Source organism: Limulus polyphemus, unplaced genomic scaffold, assembly GCF_000517525.1.
Source record: "Limulus polyphemus unplaced genomic scaffold, Limulus_polyphemus-2.1.2 Scaffold294, whole genome shotgun sequence".
Lineage (NCBI taxonomy): Eukaryota > Metazoa > Arthropoda > Merostomata > Xiphosura > Limulidae > Limulus > Limulus polyphemus.
The window spans coordinates 674,091-681,609 of record NW_013665904.1 but is presented as its reverse complement, the minus strand read 5'-3'; the positions used below and the strand labels follow the sequence as shown (position 1 = coordinate 681,609).

Sequence of the window (7,519 nt, the reverse complement as noted above, 5' to 3'; positions counted from 1 at the left end):
TACTTGGGCTACTCTTTACCTAACGAATAGTGGATTGACCGTCACATTATAACGCCCCACGGCTGAAGGGCGAGCATGGTTGGTGGTATGGGATTCGAACCCGCGACCTTCAGATTGTGAGTCGAGCGCCTTATCCACCTGGCCATTCCCGGCACTGTTCAAAGTCTTAGGTATGCAAGAAGTTAAAGTAACATGTACCGAAGGATTATTACTTTTGTGACCTGAAATAGATAGAAACATGAATCGCTTTCAAAGAAATATAAAACTATTTGGAGTTGTTCAATTATAGCTAAAAATGAGGATTAGAGAAAGATTTTGAGGATACTTTGTGCAGATAATTTACTTCCTAAACTTGTTTATCTTAGTAATACCCATTATTTGTATTAACTCTAGCAAAAGTCCATTATTTAACATTTAAATCAAACTCTGCTTTATATGCAATTGCATGCGCAAACTTAGTATTTTTAGAAGCTACATATATCAAATATTCATCCTCAAAGCATTATGCTGTATGTTCAGCAACCTTACTGTACTTTTTTCTATAGCATACTTTGTAGGAAAAAACTATATTTCAAAGCTTTAAATATTCATAGAAAATGTTTGAAGGCGAAAAACTCGTCTTAAGATCACAAAGTGAAGCTAATTATTCTCTTCTTGTTCTGCTGAATACTTCTCGCATTTCTATCTAGATTCGTCATTGCAACAGCAACGTGTTTTAAATTTACTCAAAGTATTTTGGTTTGTCTTAGAGCTAAGCCACATTGGGCTATTTGCTGTGTCCACCACGAGAAATCGAACTCCGTGTTTTAGCTTTGCAAGTCCATAAACTTACCGTTGCACCACCGTGGCACTCTCCTCACAAAGTCATCCTTTTAACACTGATATTGACCGCACTAGCGTAATTGATTTTATTTTATGACAGAAACACTGATCAGCCGATAAGTAGAGACATAGATTGCTTACTTTCAGAGTACACCTGCGGTAAAGCGCACCGTTTTATTTAATGGAATAACTAAGAATAGAGTAAAAAGTCAAACAATATTAAACGTATGTTCTCCATATTGTGTAAAAAATTCCCATCTATCCAATTGTTAGATAAATTGAGTCACTTCGAAGATTATACTTTTCTTCACAAACAGGAAGTCCTAAAAATGAGAAAAATATTTATAAGCGATAATCAATAATTTGTTTTATCATGTATGTTTTCAGTGAACTTGCACTAGGCAAAAATAAACTTTAAAATATCGTAAAAACATTAAATTATCAATGTTTTCTATAAACATTTTGAAAATATAACCCCAGGCAATCCAGGTAAGTAAGAGCTTTTAATTCGACTTGCTATATTACTGGAAAAAACAGACACTTTGATAAAATTATACAACTCCAAGCTGAGAACATGGCGTGTTGCAGTAGTCGAGCACGTGAGTATCCATGGTTACAATTACACGAAAAACAGTAATAAACAGTTTCTAAGCATCTTGGTCTGCTTTTGTCGCCAGTGGTAAAAAGCTTGTTAGAGCCTGAAATAAACACACACAACAGATACACGTAGAAGGTGTCTAGAACCAGTCTATTTAGTCAGCGCCTGACATTGTTGACAGAATTATGGACATTGTCTGTCAAAAAAAAAAAAACGTCAAACGTTGACAGCGTGGTCTTGTATACACAATGTTGCTATGGCAACAACTGTCTTGGTAGGAGCTGTATTGAGTAGCGAACCACGTTAAAACATATTTCTTGTATTAATTTCCTTCTTTCTTCTTGCCCGTGTTTATTATGTCCTCCTTTTTTAAGCTACATTTCCGTGTCAATTAACTAGTCAGATTTAATTTTGTATCTATGAGCCTTTGTCACGATCGCACATAAACATAAGCATTTTGTAGGCGGCATGGGGACAACTCATACCACACTGTATGAAAATCTTTCAACATTTTTTCAAGAGAATTAGAAAAGTATAAATTTTAATCTAACTAATTATGCAGCTTTCTTCCGATTAGAAACCTTCAACCTAAAGCTAGGAAGCAAATGAGATCAGATAATGAGGTTGCTGCGAAACTATATACTTACCTTACTAGTAAGCTGCTCTGCAGGCTACGACCGTTTCGCTTTACCAGCTTGGGATTTTGCCGTATGAGCGCCGACAGTAAGAGGATTCGTTTATTTGTTTCGTATTTTCAATTTTTGCGCAAAGCTACACAAGGACTACTTTTGCCCAATCTTCACTTATCTTGAAATAATGGACTACAAGAGAGAAAGTCAAAAACACCCACACCACTCCAGCTCTTGGGAAGGATTACTCTCATGTGTTTGAATAAGGGGATTTCACCGTCACTCTTACAGAACAGCCACTGCTCCAAAGTACGGAGTGAATATTTGTAACAAGGAGATCCGAATTGTATACCTTGTAATTTACAGTTTGAACATACTGTTACCAGGCCACGCTCGGCCCCATTAAGAATTTAAAAAAAATATTAATTACTTATAGGTTTGTCATGCAGTTTTAGCAATCGTTCTAGCTAAAACTTGTGGTGTCTGTAGCATTTTCTGAAATAGCCCAGTTACTGCAAGTGGCGAACTTTTTAGTTATTTGTTTATATGTCAAAAGCTTATAGCTATCCGTTTGTTCTATATTCAGATTTTTTCAACTACCTATAGTTACTAATCCGATCGCTACAAAACAAAGACTGTATACTATAAGGCATTTCTCTCATTCACAAACACAATTACTCTCTAAATGAGGATGTTTATATATTTTTTCGGGTTCTATATAACTCAGTTAACTTCCCAGTAAAACGTCTAAACGCAATTATATGAAGGGTTGGTGTTTTTCCCGTTCTTTACAAATCTAGTGAATTCGAACACACCCTGAAAAATGGATTTTGTTGTGGCTGCTGCTTAAGACTTTAGGTCTTCAACATTATATATAGCTTCAGGCACACTTATACAACGTTAACTTTTTAACGATTGGTTTTTCTTCAAGTTCTAGGCTTTCAGTGTAATTTTCATTTACCTATATTCCCTCATTAAACGGATTTATTAAACGCGAGTCAAAAACCCATGTAAAAGAAACATAATGTCAAAATAGTTTAAGAAGCTTTATTTTGGCAAGAGACCACTAACAGTTTCTCAAATAAACAACTCGTCATTCTCGTGTAAATAAACGAAGCTACTTTCTATTCGTTTCAGGGCTAAATTTAGTTCAATGCATAAAAAAAGAATAAAACCCTAATGAAAGACAAAAATATTTCTTGAACGTGAATTCCATATTCACAGATATGCGTCAACTTCAAACATGTTCACACTTGAGTTTACCATAATGTAGGCTTAGCACTTATTTTTCATTCTTGAATACATGTGTCTCAAGTCACGAGGCTAGGTTGCATGTGACATTTGTTTGTCGTCAGAAGAACATCCCATCGATTTAATTTCAGGAGAGAAGTGTAAAAAATGTGTGACACCGCAGGAGATGTATTATCACATATATAAAATTATGAAAATTCTATAGAGTCAGGTAAGGACTATTGATATGAAATGCATACAGAGTGAAAGAGAATGTGTTACAACTGCATAGTTTCATTTGAGGATTTTGTGCATGTGGTACAAACTGTAGGATGCTGATATAAAACAATGTCGTAATTACTAAGCAGCGTATAATACTAGACTTGCAGGCATTAGAAATGCTAATTTTGTGAATATTTATGTTAAAAGAAGTTCTTTCAATAGAATGATATTAATAAATTCATGACTTAGAATTTTTATTTCATGAGTATCTTCTTTCTGCTCTTCACTAACCGATCAAAATCTTCATGTTTTGTTTGTTTCAATTACGCGCAAAACTAAACAAGGGCATCTTTGTTAGCCGTCCCTAATTTTGAACTGATAGGCTATAAGAAAGACAGCTGATCAACAGCACCCACCGCCATCTTTTAGGGATATTTTCGAGAAAATCTGAATAGTTATATTTGACTGTCACTCTTATAACGCATTCATGACCTCAATGTACAGAACAGTATTTGGAAGGGTTGTGAACCACGGAACTACTGATCCAAATTCCGGCACGCTAACTACTGGGCTGTCCACGGCCTCATAATCTCCCAACTGTGGTACTTATTTATAACCAAATAATATGAGACGTTTATTTAGTGCAAAAAAAATACTAAAAGTATAAGATATGCACATATGTAAAATATAGTAATCAGCGTTAACAACATGTATTAACAAACTAAAATTGTTTAATACAATTTAGTAACAAAAGTTTAACTGTTTTATTTACATTATATCAAGCAGGAACAGTGGAGGGTTGAACAATAAATGCATTATTTACTTGATTATAATTTGCGTCCCATCAGAATAAATTTAATTTATTCAAAACCTTTTATTTTGTATAGTCGTACAACTACTGGCAAAAGGGGCTGAATGTATACACGAATTTAATGTCGCTTTTAATACTACGTATTACTGTTATTACACAATAAAAAAATAAATCAATTGCTGAAGGCCCATGAAGGTCAACAAACTTATTAAGTAACTGAAACTGAATATCACTGTCTCAGCATCATTTCTTTGGAGAATACTTTGGATACTAGTCTTTTCGAATTTTTAAAGTGGGATGAGTTATATTTTTTCTTTTTGTTTTGCTATAATATAGTCAAGAGAAAAGATCATAAAAGAATAGGCATTTAAAAGGTTTTAGGAAACTGTTATTACCCACATCATTATTTTACTGGCCTTCTTTTCTCTGAAACAGGTATGTTCCCAAGATAGACTACACTTACGTACGCATATTTAGAAACCTTCATGAAACAGGATTATCTTGGTTAAACTTTATTATTCCTAAGCTTTTGCTAAACACGGCAGTAGTGCTGGGAGGTTTCTATTTTTCGATGGCTTATAAAACAAGATAATTGTAGAGAGAGTACTGATTTTCTACACATCTCTAAAAACAAGGTAACAATGGTGAGGGATTTATTATTCCAAACTTCACAAAATAGTGTTGAAAAGTTGCTATTTTTGAACATTTACAAAACTTGCTGAGGTACTTATATACCTAATCGCTAAAAGCAGATAACATTGGTTGATAATTATTTATAAACGCTTACAAAATGAGATAACACAATTCTGAATGTATTTTATTTCTAAACTGTGTACTAAATAGGATAATAACGCAAAATGTTGTAGGTTTCTAAACGCTTATAAATAGGATAATTATGATGACTTTTTTTTCATTTTTTAACACTTGGAGAACATGGTAATGGTTCTGATAGCTTTCTTTGTTTAAACAGTTACAAATCAAGATAACAGCGGAATATTATTTTTGTTTCTAGACGCAAAACAAGATAAAATGCTGATAGATTTATTTCTAAACAATCACAAAACAGGATAAAAATGCTGATAGATTTATTTCTAAACAATCACAAAACAGGATAAAAATGCTGATAGATTTATTTCTAAACAATCACAAAAGAGGATAAAAATGCTGATAGATTTATTTCTAAACACTCAGAAAACAGGATAAAAATGCTGATAGATTTATTTCTAAACAATCACAAAACAGGATAATGCTGCTTATATTTCCAAACTTACTTACAAAACGCTCATGCAAAAGATTTTTCTGAGTAGGTAAGAAACGGATAACGCTGTTGAGTTTCGTCCCCAGTGGCTCAACGGTAAGTCTAAAGCCTTATAACTCTAGAAACCGAGTTTCGATATCCGTGGTGGGTTGAGTTTTATGTTTCTGAACGCTTAAAACATAGGATACTTATGCTGAGAGTTTATATTTCGGAACAGTACTGAAGCAATATAACTTTGTTGACTTTCATTTACTGAACATTTGTAAAATAAAATAACTGCCGTGTTTGACATATCTGACAGGACATAACAGGATAAAGCTGTTGGAAGTTTCCATGGCTGAATGACATACGTAAAGTTATCTTCTCGAAGTATGTAATGACACGACAAAGAAAATATTTTCTTTGCTCTCCTTATTTTGTTGTGTCATAAGCAATACGGATTTTGATGTCTGTTTGATTAGTTTCTAGGAGAAGTAGTCTATACTTAAACCGAACAATTCCAATACAGACGTTTTCAACTTTATCTGGTTTAACAACAAAGCTATGAGGAACATATTTTGAATTTTTCAGTAGAAACTATCTTTTTCATGAACTTTGCCCGCCTTTTATTTATCTTTATAATGTTTCTACTTGCGGAACTTTTAATCAGTAGGAACTTTAATTCCAATGATGCGCTGGTGAACTTCATATAAAAGTGAGAGAATATTTCAGAAAAATATAAAGAAATATTTTTTTTTCACAAAGGAAGCCGTACAAATCTTACTTTGAGTAAGATTATGATTCCATTATACTTAGCAAGTTGCTTAAACAAGTTCCCCTTAATTAAAAAATCAGTAGTGAGATTAATTTACTAGATAAATGTTTGAAGTTAAAATTAATAATTACACGAACCGAACAACAAAAATTATTGTAAACAGTAATAGTTATTGTAATTATTAATGAATACATATGAAAGTATCTATTCCTTGATAAAATATATTACATAATATGGTTAAGTTGTTCAATAAACATGAGCTAATAATTCATGATCTATACGTACAATTGCACATAATTCAGCAAAACCTTTACTTAAAGAACAGCGTGTGACGTGTTGAAATGTACATTGGCAAATGAATCACTTAATCCATTCATGGTGAACTTAAAAATAAACTGTACATTTTGCTATTAAAACTACATAGAAGCAGCAAGTAAATAAACTTATAGTAGTACTAACAAGTAAATAAACTTATAGTGGTACTAACAAGTAAATAAACTTATAGTGGTACTAACAAGTAAATAAACTTATAGTGGTACTAACAAGTAAATAAACTTATAGTGGTACTAACAAGTAAATAAATTTATAGTAGTACTAACAAGGTTTTATATTTATTAACAATTAAATAACATAGTTACAATACTAAGAGTTCCGTATTTGTATTATCTTCACCCCCACCCCATTGGCCCAGCGGTAAGTCTGAGGGCTGATCAATTAAAAATCATAGTTTTTGTACTCGTAGTGGACAGAGCATAAATAGCCCACTATTTAGTTTCGTGTTTATAAACAAACAAACAATCAAACATACCTTTACCAGTGACAAAAGAGTATTATAATATGGAGATTTTTGTTTTAATCTCTAGAATATTGTTTGAACACCACATATTGTGTTCAAAATAAAATTTTATAAGCAGGCTTTGGAGCAGCAATGAGCCTATCAATACGTTCAGTCAAAGACATGATATATGTCCTCGCTGTTTTAACACATGGTAATGTCTTAGAAAGTTACTATTAGAATCATATATTACATGATACGTGTCATTTATGTTGTGTTTTTAAGTACCTTTCTACTTGAGAGACCCCACTGCGTTACAGTGCAGATTTATAGTAAGAAGTGTTTCACAGGGGCATATTAATTTGACTATTGATTTAAACCTATATATGTATATATATATATATAAATGTGTGTGTGTGA

At 32.8% G+C, this 7,519-nt stretch overlaps 1 protein-coding gene across 2 annotated transcripts in view; it reads left to right on the top strand.

The window, feature by feature from the left end:
* Window positions 1-7,519, top strand: part of LOC106457122 (potassium voltage-gated channel protein Shaw-like) — a 172,767-nt gene that overhangs the window by 991 nt on the left and 164,257 nt on the right. The window contains exon 1 of one of the 2 annotated variants that reach the window (XM_022382937.1): window positions 3,443-3,511. The exons of the other annotated variant lie outside the window; for it this stretch is intronic. The gene's annotated coding sequence lies outside the window, so the exon portion shown is untranslated. Of the gene's footprint in view, window positions 1-3,442; window positions 3,512-7,519 lie in introns of those variants that run through there. 2 annotated transcript variants of the gene reach the window in all.